The sequence below is a fragment of the Nematolebias whitei genome, chromosome 19 (assembly GCF_014905685.2).
Source record: "Nematolebias whitei isolate Nwh7 chromosome 19, NemWhi1, whole genome shotgun sequence".
NCBI classification, from domain to species: Eukaryota; Metazoa; Chordata; class Actinopteri; order Cyprinodontiformes; family Rivulidae; genus Nematolebias; species Nematolebias whitei.
In genome coordinates, this window is record NC_056516.1 from 16675683 (window position 1) to 16692177 (window position 16495).

Consider the following 16495-nt stretch of genomic DNA (forward strand, 5'->3'; position numbering starts at 1 on the left):
ACCTTTATTTTCTGTGAATGGTTCAGATTTTATTAGTTATGATTTGTGTTGAAGTTTATAGTAAATTTTTCATTGCAGGATTTGTATAAATGTCATTTTCTGAATGTAAGGGACAAACAGATTTTCAACTCTGGATAAAAAATGATTCTTTCCTCTCCCAGATGTTTTTTTTTTCTGGTGACATTCATATTTTTCTCACTCACCGCATCACTTTTTTTTCAGACTTGTACCGTCTCTGCAAATTCTCTCTGCCATGAGAAGCCGACATGTGAAAATAACTAACGGCTACAAAGCTGTCTCACTTTGAAAGACTTTTCTTAAATACAATAAAATATGTGAAGTTCAGCAAATATTTCACTGAAGTTTATCAACCAATCTGGTCTGGATGAGACTTCATTTGGATCTTCTTTGGGGATTCCAACCGTGGACCCTTTTTTTTCTTCTTCTTCTTTTGGCTGCTCTCTTCTTCAGGGGTCGTCACAGTGAAATAACTCGCACGAAGACCTGGCGATTGTTTTTACTCCAGATGTCCTTCGTAACACAACCACAGACCACTGAGCTACCACAGCCCTCTGTGTGGAGCAGAGAGCTGCCATAGGGTGCCCGGGGGAGCAGATGATTAGGGTTAAAGGCCTTGCTCAATGTGGGTCAGGTGAGGGTGGAGGCAGGTGTGAGTGCTTCACCTTTCCCACCCACATTTGGATGTTATCAGCCCGGGGAGTTGAACTGGCAACCTTCCGATCAGGCCCACCGCTAACCTCTGCTCCTCCGCTCCCCCTTAATCAACCTATAATCTCATTATTAAATGTTTCTGATTCTTTCTATAATTTTCAACATCAGTGTGAATGAAGACACTTGTGGGTCAATGTGTGGATTCACCGTGGGTTTAATGTTAAAATGCAAACGGTTGGTTTGTCATTCAGAGACTAAAGTAAAAACATGGGGACACAAAATGTCAAGGACTTTTACACTTTAGTCTTAGTTAATGAAAATTATTACTAAACACCAATAATTATATATGTTTATCAGCAGTCCAACATTTTTCAGTCAGGTCATCTGGACAGTTTCTTTTTTTTGTACTGAAATGTTTCGCCTTCGATCCAGAAGGCTTCATCAGTCAAGGAAACACACAACAAAACTGATTCTTCCTCCAACAGCTTACTCCAAAGTGGAACAAACCAGTTTTGCTTGTGATAAGATGGTCTCTTTGTTACGCCCCCTCCTCCATTGCCGGCCCTCTTCCTTGTTGACAGTCGTGTCAAACTGGTTGAAAACAACCAAGACTGTCAACAAGGAAGAGGGCCGGCAATGGAGGAGGGGGCGTGACAAAGAGACCATCTTAGCACCAACAAAACTGGTTTGTTCCACTTTGGAGTAAGCTGTTGGGGGAAGAATCAGTTTTGTTGTGTGTTTCCTTGACTGAAGAAGCCTTCTGGATTGAAGGCGAAACATTTTAGCACAAAAAAAGAAACTGTCCAGATGACCTGACTGAAAAATGTTGGATTGTATACCTGGATTATTGAGCATGGACTTTGTTGTTTATCAGCAGTGTTTGCTTCTTGATTGTCACTCGCGTCAAATCCAGACTTTTCTCTGTGATCCAAAAAATTACCATCAAGGACGGCTAATTGTCTGCAGCTCCATTCAGCCATGTGCAAATTCTATTAGCATCAAACTAATTAAAGCACAACGTAAAGTAGTTTAAACCCTGTCTGTAGTAAAAACAGACATAGCATAAGAAACAGCAGTTTAGTACAGGGTAGAGTATAACTTGTTTTTGTATTATGGTATGTTTAAAGCTTTTTTGTTGTGTTTTATAGTCCGTGTGCTGCAGTTGCCCTTTACTCGCTCATAGGCTGGACCTTAAAATCAGCATTTATTAGTACCTACAACTCTGAACTGTTCCAGTCACACACACAGAGCCAAGCAGATGTGGCTTCATTTGGCCTCTGACCAGAGGAATTCAACACTTTTTAAAATCAGTAACAGCAAAGGTGGATGAAACTTTCATCTTCTGTAGTTTTACCCACATTAAATGGCTGCAGAAAGAGCCAGACGGGGAATTGAATTAACCTTGGTAGAGCCGTTTAGTTTATTTACATAGCATCAAGTCACAGTTGTTGTCTCGAGGCACTGTCAAGAAAACGTTCACATTCATTAAAAATGTCTGGTATTTGTTTTCTGGTGTTTTTTCTGTGGGGAGAAACACAAAGAAAAACATGATGGATCTGCAACAAGCTCATTTATACATTTTTTAGCTGCTCCCAAGCTGTTTTGTTGATTCTGGTTTCTCAACCAGAAGCTCTCTACATCTGAAAAGATTTACTTTTTCACAAAACTTTACTTCAAAATGACTTGAATCTTCTTATTTCTTCTTCTTTCGGCTGCTCCCTTTTTTAGGGGTCCCCACAGCGAACTAGGTCGCACGAAGAATGGCTTGAATATTCCTTTAATATTAATGTAAAAAATCATTACACAAACAATATCACAAACTGTTTATCAATAACGATATTCTGTTGTTGTTTGTTACGAATAGTGATTAGTGTTGACAGTGGTGGGCACAGTTCTACTAATCTGCAAATTGCGGAACTTACTTTGCATTTAGATGATTAGCATTTTCACTAACTTTGATTATCTTCAGTGGAAATTAGGGGTTGAACGAGTATATAATTTTTAAACTCGACATTAACATAATAAAACCCGAGAAGAACTCGAGTATTTGATGACGTCATAGATCTCAAGATACAAAAATAAATAAATAAATAAAACCGCAAAAAAAGGTAATTATTTACAAACAACAAAAAAAAAAAGACCAACAAAACATTGGGAGCATATATTATGCTCCTACCATTTATCATACTGCAAATAAGTCACAGGCAAAACTAAACTATTAGTTATTATTATTAAACTGCTAACGTGAAGAAACGTGCAGCACGTCAAAAACTAAACTTAAACCGAAGCTGGTTCTGGTTCGGTGGATTGGACCCGGTGTTACACCATACTCTGTGACCTGCAACAGTGCAACACCGCCCCCTACGGTCATACGGTGGTCACATAATATGACGTCACTACGGATACTCAACGTAACATTTTTAATCTCGATAGATGTCCTAGCAATCGATGTGTAGATTACTCGAGTACTCTGTTAATGCCCTAGTGGAAATAACTTCAGATAAATTTAAATCTCATAAATTCAAGTCTGCCAATTTTTTTTAAGACACTTCTTCATGCTAAAAGTGTACATGAGATAGCGATGTGACAGATCGATGCTATGCGGAGCTTCCTCTGTTTTTTTAAACGCTATATGGAGTTAATCACTTCATCACCCTTACAGTGCTTTCCCCCTCATATCTACAGTAAACTGTCTCTGACTCATGGTGTCAGTTTACAACCAATAACAGACTTTAAATGAAACTAAACCAGAACAAGAAAATAATATGAAAACCTCATTTTCACACTCATAAACATCGTAAACAGTCAGAAACACTGTAAACAGTCAGAAACGTAAACAATCGGAATCATTGTAAACAGTCTGAATCATTGTAAACAGTCTGAATCATTGTGAACAGTCTGAATCATTGTGAACAGTCTGAATCATTGTAAACAGTCTGAATCATTGTAAACAGTCTGAATCATTGTAAACAGTCTGAATCATTGTAAACAGTCTGAATCATTGTGAACAGTCTGAATCATTGTAAACAGTCTGAATCATTGTGAACAGTCGGAATCATTGCAAACAGTCGGAATCATTGCAAACAGTCGGAATCATTGCAAACAGTCGGAATCATTGCAAACAGTCGGAATCATTGCACACATAATTCCTACCTAGCATGCTTTGCAATGCTTACTCTCTCTGGGATGTGACGCTCACACATTTCCCACAGCTATATAAACAGATTTATTACAGAGAGAATATTGATGATGACACACAGCAACTTTGTAGTTAGTTTATAAAACCACAACGAGGATCGTTTGAGTGAGTTAATTCATTAACATGAATGACACGAGGGAGACGTTCGCCACACATTGAATGCATCACTCTGCTTCAGGACAGCAGAGTTCTGCTCTCTCTGTGGTTCTGATGGACCGGATTAATTTCTGAAAGTTCACCTCTGAACAGGACACAGACACTTTACCTGTGATTTATGAACCATTTTGAGTTGTGTTCACTTACAACCTTGTCACATTACAGACAGTCTTACAGTGTCAGAGACAGCAGATGATAAAAGTTAGCACTTTAGTGTTAGCTTCTGATATGTATATATAATTTTTTTATCTGTTTAACAGTTTAGCGTTAGCAAAGCTTTTTTTTTTTTTAAGTTAGCAAATTAGCGGCTAATGAAGCTAACCTTTTGGTTAGCTGTGCTGGTTGTTGAGATGTTTAATTTTTGACAAACACTTGATCAGAGTTTATTGACTGGAAACACACATGTTGGTCCAATGAGGAACAAACAACAAAAACTCATAAAATTGTTTTATTTAAAAACTGTTAAAGTTAACTTTTATCACAAGGGTTTGTTTGTCACTGTGCCTTTTTTCACATAGACTTAAAGCAAATCTTAAACAATTAATTCAATTGGGGTATGTCAAATTGTTCTGCTTTTTTGTTCTTGTTTGAAAGATTTACTGCAGTTACGAAGAGAGCAACCAAAATAACAACATTAACAACAATTTATAGCATTGCATTCACTATTTGAACTTTCTACATTGCCTTGCACACTTTGAGCAGTTGCAGAAATTAATTCAATTCAGTTCATTTCTATAGCACCAAGTCCCAACAGATGTCATCTCAGGGCACTGAACAGAAACATTCACATTATAAAAGCCAGTTAATAAAAGTTGTCTGTCTAAAGGAGCAGCAGATTGTTTTGAATCTTCACTTCATCTCAGTCTCCCATCCTGAGCAAGCACAAAGGAGACAGTGGAAAGGAAAATCTCCCTTTTAACAGGAAGAAACCTCCAGCAGAACCAGGCTCAGGACGAGCAGATTCATCTGGCTGGGTTTGAGAGGACAGGAAGGAGAAACAAACACAGAATGGCAGGTCCAGATGGACTTTGTATAGGAGAGAAAAAAAACCCCCATTAAGAATAAAAATAATTACAAACGGGTAGAGTACCATACCAATTTATTTATAGAGCACTTAAAACAGCAACAAGGCCAACCAAAGTGTTGTACAAAGGAAAACAAACAAGTAGAGCAAGTTAAGATGGCAGCAGTGTGAGGAAATGTGAATTTGTCCTCCAGCGGTCTAAGCCTATAGCAGCATAACTAAGGGATAGCTCAGGAAACCCAAGCTGACCGAACTATAGGTTTTATCAAAAAGGAAAGTCTTAAGCCTAATCTTAAAAGTAGACAAGGTGTCAGCCTCATGGACAGAAACTGGAAGTTGGTTCCACAAGAGAGGAGTCTGATAACTGAAAGCTCTGCCTCCCATTCTGCTTTTGGAAACTCTAGGAACCACAAGTAATCCTGCAGTCTGAGAGTCCTCTGTTGGGAAAATATGGAACAATAAGATCTATAATATAAGATGGAGCTAGGTTGTTGAGAGTTTAAAATCAATAATTTGCCATAGCTGTGTTTGTACCATAGGAGTCACAACCATTATAGGTGATGGGGACGTGTGCCCCTGCATTCAAAAAGCGTTTATTTGGAACACACACACACACTTTTACCATTAGTTCAGTCGGCACTGTTTCCTTCGTGAACAAATCCATTCCACTTGATTAATAGGATAATACTCAAACCACTAAAAATCCACTCCCAGGTTTTCCTGGTTACCTCCATCTCTGCAGCAGCAGCAGTGTTTTCTTCTCTGTGTCTCCTGCCTCGGCTGAACGCACACAGGTGAAAGATGCGGAGACACCTCTGTGTTGCTCGCTCGCTAGCTTTTAGCTCTGCTTAGTGTGGGCAGTTATTGACCGGGAGGGTTAGGAACATAAACATTTATACATGTTAGGATGCTTGAGAGAAGAGGAGCGCTACGTCTGTAGCATCTTAGCTAGCAGTAACTGTGACACTGTCAGACGCTGCAGGTGTAAGAGACGCTGTGTGTTCAGGTGCATTAAAGTTCAAATGTCTTTAAAACCCACAGCTGAATTTACACAAACTTGGTGAGAAACATACTTTAAATGTGTGGAATTAAAGGAAATTTAGGTGAAATGTTGCTTTTTATACACTAGTGTACACTTTTCTTTTTTTGCACACTGGTGCGCGTGCACACACACATCAGTGTACACCCCCACTCCCACCCCCCACACACATTACAGATACTTCTGACGCCCTTGGTTTGTACAAATTGCCTTTTGCAGTTTTTCCATCTTTGCAGCCTCAGGAACAGATTTTGTATGTTGGTGCTCTTATTTTAATTGTCTTTATCTCTATACATTCAGTTTTTTTATTGATCTTAAAGGAAGTATGGAAATATTGTGCTTGGTAAATATACAGTGTGTTATATAGCGTGGTGATGCAATGCTGTCTGTTGAATTTTAGATGATTTGCAGAAATGTGCACTTGCAGTAATTCTGTTGTAAACCTTGTAGAGTAGCATAAACATAGTGTGTACGATTGAATATATGAATATAGATTGCATCGTGTACCTGCACTGCTCTTTATTTAAAAAAAGAAGGAAGCCATAACACATGTTCTGTATTAATTGTCATGAAAATGGAAAATGGGAGGTTGTGGGGAATTCAATTTATTCTGAATAATTTTGTGTTCCTCCCCTCTTCCCCCTTTTGTTTGTTTATTTACAATATTTAAGACTAGCATTGTGAAACTCTGACCGTGAGGTAGATTTTCACAGTTTCTGCTTGGCTTAAAAAGCTTTTTGGGGTTTAAATTATGGTATTATTGTTGGTACTGTATATATTATCTTTTCCTATCTGCAAATGCAATAACAGGTTTTTATTTTTCAATTAGATCAAATCCTAAACTTGTCTGTAAAAGCTGCTAAAAGAAGGCAGGTGTTATACAAAAACAGTTGCAGACTTTGTGAATGTTGGGGTGTGCGCGTTGAAAATGCACTTGTTACGCGGCTGATATTCTTCAGTTTTTGTCACCATTTTTGATTTATAACTCCTACAAATACTACTACTACCAGTCCTGCATAGTATGGAACATTTCTTGTCCTCACAATATCACTGAGGACAACATAAATATTGCAAAGGACTGCGTGGAGTGCAGTAAAGCATGCATCATTATATTTCAAGTACCATGCCTTAATGCACTGCATGGTAATAATGGTATCCAACAGACTCACTAGCCTTGATGCTAGCAACTGTTTTGGATGACTGTGATAACAGAAGAGAAAGTGAAAAATGAAGGACAATGGAAGTTTATTCCAAGCTCAGTTTGTGTGTGAACGGAGTTTAAAAATCAACACAGTTGATAAGGTGAATGTTCATCAGTTAAGAATGCTATGTAAAAAAAATGTAAGGCTGTTTAACAGTGACCCATCAGGGCAGCAACACGTTGACTAATCCAGAACAGATACAAACCGATTTACAATTTACATGATTGCTCTTCTTTTGACAGACCTCAAAAGATAGTTGTCATGGAAAAAGATTCCCAAAACAACCATGTGTAGGCTTCATTAGATTTATTACAAAGCTTTGGAGAACAGCCAGCAGTCAAAGAATATCAATGCTTTCACCTGTCTGAGGTTCTGACCTGTTCTGACTTCCTGAACAGAAACAAATCAATTTTGTAGAACTTCCAGCCTCCAAGCCCCTCCCCGCCCTGTCAAAGTCAAAGTTTCTTTATTTGTTATTCACACCACATGTTGTACATGTGGTGGAACAAAATTGTGTACACAGGGTCCCACTTGCATCCAACAAAGTATAAATTGTAAAGAAAAATAGTAATAAGATCTAAGATATGAACTAAGAAATATGCTAAACTAAAAACGCTAAGCACTAGTAGTACAGAAACAATATGCCGAATAACAGCAGCACGAATATGAGTAAGTAAGCAAATGAGTACGAATGAACACAGCAGCATGAAATAAATCAGCAGCGTGAGGTCAGCAGCATGGATAATCAGCAGCACATATCAACAATCAAGTGGCATTACAATGATTTTCCTGATTAGGGATTCATGAGTCTAACAGCTTCAGCGTAGAAGCTGTTCCTCAGTCTAGTGGTTTTACACTTAATGCTTCTCAACCTCCTGTCTGAGGAGAGCGGGGCAAAAAGTGTGTGTGCTGGGTGAGTGGGGTCCTTCATGATGCAGGCGGCCATTTTTCCTGCATCTACAGGTGTAAATGTCTGCGATGGTGGGGAGACTGACTCCAACAGTCTTCTGTGCAGCCTTCACCACTCTCTGCAGAGCTTTTCTTTCTGCAGCTGTGCAGCCTCCATGCCACACGGTGCTGGAGCACAGGATGCTCTCCACTGCACACCTGTAGAAGGAGGTGAGAACTGAGCTTCCCAGCCGCCTGAGGAAGTAGAGTATCTGACGAGCTTTCTTGATCAGACTGGTAATGTTGTTGCCCCAGCTGACGTTGTCATTCAGGTGCACACCCAAGTACTTGCAGCTGGAGACCACTTCCACCACAGATCCTCCTATGTTCGGGGGTGTGGGTGTGTTTGTTCCGTCTGAAGTCCATGACCATCTCCTTTGTCTTCTTCACATTGATGTGAAGGTTGTTCTTCCTGCACCAGCTCTCCAGGTGTTCCACCTCCTGCCTGTAGCTGGACTTGTTGTTTGAGATGCATCCCACCACCACTGTATCATCTGCAAATTTTACAATACTACAGCCTGGATGGGTAGGTGTGCAGTCAGACATGAGCAGAGTGAACATTAGAGGGCTCAGCACACAGCCCTGAGGGGAACCAGTGCTGAGGATTATGGTGGATGATGAGAAGTTGTGGATCCTCACAGACTGCAGTTTGTTTAAGAAGTCTAGGACCCAGTTCCAAATGGAGGGGCTTAGTCCTAGTGTGAGTAATTTGTCCATCAGGGTTTGGGGGATCATGGTGTTGAAGGCAGATGTGAAGTTTACAAAGAGCATACAGAAGTAGGAGTCCTTCTCCAGATGGGTGAGAGCAGTGTGGACCACAGAGGAGATGGTGTCTTCTTTTGATCAATTCTCATGGCATGCATACTGATGAGGGTCTTCGCTGATGTTGATGGTTGTTTTGATGTGGGTCATGACCAGTCTTTTGAAGCATTTGGCGACTATCGGTGTGAGGGCCACTGGCCAATAATCATTCAAACCAGTCACTGTAGAGCTTTTTGGGACTGGGATGATGGTGCCGGTCTTCAGGCAGGTGGGAACTGTTGCCAAGGTGATTGAGAAGTTAAAAGAATGTCGGCCAGCACCTCGCAGAGCTAATCGGCACAGTCTTTCAGCACCTTCCCCAGAATGTTGTCTGGGCCGGTTGCCTTGTGAGGGTTAATCCTCTTGAAAGTACTCCTCACTTCGATTGAGGACACGCTGAGAAACTCCTCTTATGGTGGTGAGGTCTGTCCAGTTGTTATCGGAACCCAGCTGCAGTCAGAAGCAGGGAGAAATCTGGGAACCAGCAGCTCTCAAGGACTCTTTGAAGTTACGTCACTATAATCTTATCAATCAGACCTTGAGGATAATAAAAATGATCTCTTGCTGTCCTTTACTGACTGGTCACGCCAAGACTGATAATTACATGGAACATTTTAACATCATCATGCACAATCACAGAACAGAGCAGTGAAAATTATGGAGCATGGTTAGTGCACATAATGCTCATTACCTTGACAATTCTATTTTTATTTCTTATCTATTCAGACCTAAAAGTCAGTCTCATGGAAATTTATACTGAACTGATTATCTTCTTGATTAATGAACTCTTTTTCTTGATGAGTTATGTTTTATTTATGCAGGCAACTTCCAGCTGTTGGCAGCTGTGAGGGGGTTTGGACTGTCTCACTCAGACCAATGCTGTAGTTATGATTATTTTGTCTCTGACAAGCATTCAAGCTTTTATGGTACATGTTGAGCTGGGTTTAAAATACCGGCCCCTGACAACTATATATTTAACTGACATGACAATTTGCTCTTCAAAGTTGCACCTTAACGGTCATTATGTTATTGAGGTATTCTGTGTGGCTCCATCTGTTACTAATATATCATTTGGGTTCATTAATGCAAGTTTAAAGCTGTAATCAGCTGCTTTGATTTTACATTTATTTCTTAGCATTATTGTGTAAGACCATGCGCTTATCAAAATTAATTCATAGCTCCTGGAGGGACACACAACTCTTATTGCAAAACACTTTAAAGAACTTTGATTGTAGCCGTATTATTACAACAGATATAACAAAAATGGTGAAGTTGTTAAAAAGAAATTGTAGCATCAAAGTGATAACGTCTGGGGCTGCCCACAGCTATGAAGGCCTGATGAAAAGCTTTCTCTCAGTGTGTGCCCTGCCTCAGAGCATTAGCCCAAACCCTCCCTCCCCCTCTTCTCTGCCGTTCTGCAGCCGTCAGATAGCAGCGCTCCAACAGGGCTGCCTGACCGCTTAATGGGCAATGGCTGCTCCCACACTGGGCCTTTCCACACCCTCTCTGTACCACGCCTGATTTATGCTGTATCTACAATGTCCACCAACGCTGTCTAAAGTATGGATGGAGGAGGTCATCCATGATTTGTCTCGCATCAATGTACCGTTTTCATGTTTACATTCAGAAGTTACATAAAGTATGGTAGAGGAAAAACAAACCTTCAGACAGCATTGCAGACATTCTGTTAGCCAGTGGCAGATCGGAGGTCGACATGAGGTTTCCGGTTGTCTGAGACGACCTATTTTCATCTCGACAAACCAAAACTCGTCTCGAGGTTGTCCAGTGGACAACAAAGTGAAATAGATATGGATTAAAGTTCTCAGTTCCTGCAACAGATTTCTGTCATCTTTACAAATAAAAGGGGGGTAAAACGTGTTTTTTATAGTCCTTTTTTAGAGCCTGATCAGGATGGAAATTTTGGCTATCACAAATACTTGTATAATGGCTGAAAATGTTTGATCTTGGTCCACCCCCAAGAATCTCAGTAAACAGCTACTTTAAAACCTGTAAAGTCTTGAACCAGTCTTCCTAACGTGCGTTCACATTTTCTATCCTCCACTGTTCACCATAAAGATATCAAGTGTGTTACAAAAATATAAATTAAACAAAGAAACGCCCTTCCTGTTCATTGTTTAAACAGTCACTCACGCATGGTGAAGGTCTAATTAGTATTGATTGCAGCAACATTTATTTTTCTTTGCAAAGAAGTAAAGATTTCAGCCCGTGCATTCACTAAGGACGACAAAGATAACTTTACTAACACTAATATTCATATTTACCTCTGTTAGATTTATTGTTCTGGATAAAGTTTTACAAGGTAATAGCCTTTGCTAGGTTATTTAAACATTAGCTTGCTAACTTGAGAGGCACTAGCTAATGGCAAGCGGGTTGGAGGATTGAAGAGAATTTATTATTGTCGATTTGTTTTACAAATCAGTTAAAATAAACTTCTAATGCTCTGTTAAGCAAAATACGCTACACGGTATTGCTCGCTGCTTTGTCTGTGCTGAAAGTGAAACTTAAAATGAACGACCACAATTTAAAAGTAGTCTTCATGCGCCCTCTGCTGGATACATTGTACAGTTACCAGCATTTTAGGGCTGAACATTAGAAGTGCTTATATTGGCGAATAATGGAACAATTATCACTGATGTAAAATGCAAGTTCAGCAACTTGCATTTTAGTCAAGCAATGTCAACTTGAAATTATGTATTTACGTTAAAGCAAGGACAGGTCTAGTAATACAAATCTTACAAAACAAAAATCCAGCGTATCTGCTGGAAATTCTGAAATGGAGAAAACCTTTAATGAACTGATATGGTAAAATGGGCAGGAGAAAATTCTCCTTGTAATGTAGCTGGACTCGAGCTGCATATAAGATCTCATTTGAAAATAATAGCAGAAATAAGGATCTTTAAGGATTTTTGAGCAAAGTATTTGTCTGCTGACACACAACCCTGCAGACTTTGGGACAGATGGAGGTCTTCGGACAGAATGCGTGGGAGAAGTAAATCGCCAGCTCGCAGCAGGACCAGCCATTGAAGACCGAAGTTCAAGATAAGAGGCCAGGGAGAGTGAGAAGAAAGAACGACAAAAGACGAACAATAACTATTGCATTATTAGACACGCTTTCACTGATTCAGTTCAGTTTATTTCTACAGCTCCAACTTCACTTTGTCACAGTCTCCCATCCTGAGCAAGCACAAAGGAGACGGTGGAAAGGAAAAGCTCCCTTTAAACAGGAAGAAGCGCCTGTAGAAGCTCTCATAGTACTGACTCTCTTTAGGTTCAGCAGCTTGGCAACAAATGTCTTGGAATAAAGCTCGACAGGACTGCTCATGAACAAGAGGAGCTCGGAGTATTTTTCATTTTAGACAGTAGCTCTTTGGAAGCAAAGTAAGCTGTAGCCATGAATTTTTAACTATATTCATATTCATTTGAAATTTCATTATTTTTTTTTTTCCCCAAACTAATCTGGTCTTCGTGTTTTTATAAGGTAAGTGAAGGACTTTGTATTCCTTTACCTTTGCTTTGATTGAAAGGGTCATAAGATTAGACATTTTCTCTCCTGCTGAGCATCTTAAAGCTGCTCAAGCATCAGAACAACCTACTGAACATTTCACAAACATGTTGAAGCTGTAGGACATTTTTCTGTCTGTCTTTGGTAGACTCCTGGCTTTCAACACACTATTGGAAACTGATAACGGTGACCTAATTGTGAAAATTTGAAGAATCCCTGCCTCTCAGATATGCCACATTTCTGCTTGTGTTGATTATTCCGAGTGCTTGAGCAGGGAAAATGAGAGAAAAGCTTCCAGAGCTTGCTCATTGAATAGAAAAGGCTATTTAATAATAACTTAAAAGATGTCTAGGCTATAAAACTCCACAGTGTGTTATGATTTTCAATCACTTCACTAAAACCCTTAAAGAAAACATGATTACTCTGGCAAAATGACGAAAGAAGCCAATCATATTATCACTGTGTGGAACCGATATTTCTCAATCTATTCAACTTTTTGCTATTACACTTCTCACATTAGCTTAGGAGGATGGAGCCTCGTCACAGCCTTATTTTTCATTCAGAGTTATACTCAGCCTGTTCGGTAGTCATGTAATTAAGTTAATGTTTGTATTGTCTCTGTATTCCTGAAAATTAAATTCATTATGAAGCCTAGCTCATGGTGAGAAACAGGAAATTAATGTCTACTTGCGCAACTTGTGAGGAACTCACTAACAATGTAAGACTATATTGTTTTCACTCATTTTTGCCTTTTTTATCTATTTATTTGAAATTACATGTTTGTTTGTTTTTTACTTTAAACAAACCATGTTCGACACTAAAAGAGCCTGAAGTATCGAGGGCACCTACAGTATGTAAGACTGACACTTTGGCTTTACTCGTTTATATCGAAGCTGAACTGAACAAATGTTTGAGCATCATCTGCTTGTCCTATTCAGACTGCTGATTTAGCATCCTCCAAATTTATAAGGGAGCTTACCTGGAACATCCAGCATTTTCCTGTCAAATTTTTAAAGACTTTCAGATCTATGCTGTTTTAACTATCTGCTTTTTGTTCGGAGGACATCTACTGGTTCAGTCCTGACATTTGTCCTGGCTAGTCCAGTCACGAGTGGACAGCTTTAAATATGAGTGTTCACACCTGACATTAAAATCCAGCTGAGGTGATCAGTTATCAGTTTACAGCCACTAAACACAGCGGGCTGCTGGTGAGTAACAAACAGGACATCAGCAGATCTGCTGATGCTTCTGGAAAATCACAAATATCTTCAGTCACCTGAACAGTTTCATTATTGTGACAGAAATACAGTTTAATTCAGTTTATTTATATAGCGCCAAGTCGCAACAGAAGTCATCTCAGGGCACTGGACAAAAGCATTTATATATAAAAATAAGTTAACAGAAACATTCATATATATAATTATAATTTCACACTATTTATCTGAGGAGCAGACTTGAATTTAACTCCATTACAGAATTCTCATCTTGAGCAAGCATGAAGGCAACGGTGGAAAGGAGAATCTCCCTCATGAGAAAGAAACCTTTAGCAGAACCAGGCTCAGGACAAGCAGCCATCGGCTTCGACTGGCTGGGTTTGAGAGGAACAGGAAGGAGGAACAGATACACAATGGCAGGTGGAGAATCACATGTTAATATAGAAATAATATCAAATGAAAACTGTTCAATTTTATCAAATCATTTAAGGAAATGAGGTCAATTTGTCCTCCAGTAGTCTATGCACAAGCCAACCCTAATTATAGAATTTATCAAAAAGGAAAGTCTTAAGACAATGTGTCAGCCTCATGGACCGAAACTGGAAGATGTTTCCACAAGAGAGGAGCCTGATAACTGAAAGATCTTCCTCCCATTCTGCTTTTGGAAACTCTAGGGACCACGAGTAAGCCTGCAGTCTGAGAGTGAAGTGCTCTGTTAGGAAAATATGGAACAATAAGATCTTGAATATAAGATGGAGCTAGGTTGTTGAGAGCTTTGTAGGTTAGAAGTAAGATTTTGAATTCAATTCTGGATTTGTCAGGGAGAAAATGGAGAGAAGCTAAAACTGGAGAGATATGATCTCTCTTACTAACTCCAGTTAAGACTCTGGCAGCAGCATTTTGGAACAACTAAAGACTTTTTAAAGACGTTTTTGGACACCCAGATAACAAACCATAGAAATAGTCCAGTCTAGACATGACAAATGCATGCACCAGTTTTTCTGCATCATTTTTAGATGTTTCTAATTTTAGCAATATTATTAAGTTTAGAACAAAGTCCATGCTCAGTAATCCAGGTATACAATCCAACATTTTTCAGTCAGGTCCAGAGACCATCTTATCACAAGCAGAACTGGTTTGTTCCACTTTGGAGTAAGCTGTTGGGGGAAGAATCAGTTTTGTTGTGTTCCTTGACTGGTGAAGCCTTCCGGATCAAAAGCGAAATGTTTCAGCACAAAAAAAGAAACTGTCCAGATGACCTGACTGAAAAATGTTGTATTAAGTTTAGAGTTTCTTAAGTTGCAATTTTGTGCAATTATTTGCACAACAGTTGGTAACCTTAGTTACCCAACAGACATTTAAAAGAAGTAAGGGAGCGTAAAATGATTTGCGAGTTCAGAGTAAAAAGACTGAAGATAACTGTTAAAACTCCACCGCAGAGTGCTGCATCCATCAACAGCTTCCCTGTGAACAGAAGCTCTGTGTTCACATAGGTGAACATTTGTGACATAACACAGCTCAGATTGCTCTGTGATTGATTGATTGGGACATTCAACTAGAAAGTGACCACAGCGGGTCCAATAATCAGAACACACTTTAAACTACAGAGAAATTCACCAGTGTCCTAGTAATCAACGGACTGATAAATCTCTGACTGAATGGACCTTTTCACAGAGTCTGACATAAACTTTGTTAAAACTTTTATCTTGAAATAAAAGTATCTTCAGAGCATTCCCAATGATTGTCATATAATGCAACAAATTAGCCAAAAGCTGAGCCTGATTATTACCCCAAACTTTATATTTTCAGCCTCGCTTTCACAAATAAAACTGCTTTTTAGAGGTTGCAAAATTTGTTTTATTAAAAAAACAATTTCAGAGTGAAAACATCTTGACACACAAATCTTGTATTCTCCTGTATATGGCCAAAATGCTACTTTTTGAAAAAGATGACGCCATAGTCTCGCCTCAACAATAGAACAATATTGGCATATTACATGCTTGGAAATGTGTTGCTAACACCATTTGCTCAACTACATCAAATTTACTATATTACTTCAATAACCACACAAGGTTGATGAACAACAACATTGCCTTAAATAGAGCAGCACAAAAAAAATCATATTACACAGAAAATAATCTTAAACCATAAGGATATATTCACTTTATTGAATATTCTGAATATTCGTTGGCAACAATAATTAAGCAAAAATCACTCACACACAAAAAAGAAAACTACAATAGACATCACGTATATGATCCAAATAATTTTGGAAAAGGGAGTAGTCTGAAAATACTGAGACTTGTGTGAAAAAAATACTGATATTCAAATGTTCTATGTTCTACCGACTAACAGATGAGGTCAGGCAGGAATCCCCATGGACTATGATGTTTGCAGATGACATTGTGATCTGTAGTCAGAACAGGGAACAGGTGGAAAAGAACTTTGAGAGGTGGAGGTATGCACTTGAAAGAAGAGGAATGAAAGTCCATCATAGTATGTATTATGAAATTCTTTATCAAAAGGGCTCGTGAACGGTCGGCACAGATATTCAGACAAGAAGGAAAAATAAAACACAGAGGAGGCTGTCACTGCTAGGAATAATAAGTGTCCTTTATTAACCTGCCACAGAAAACAGCCAAGCAAAAAACATGTACACTCGTACACTCTTAACACACAAATTGATATGAAATAACTTCTCACCGTGACACTGGCCG

At 39.1% G+C, this 16495-nt stretch overlaps 1 protein-coding gene across 1 annotated transcript in view; it reads left to right on the top strand.

Annotated features, from left to right (window-relative positions):
• The window catches only part of LOC119426138 (solute carrier family 66 member 2), a 66029-nt gene that overhangs the window by 23271 nt on the left and 26263 nt on the right, over positions 1-16495 (top strand).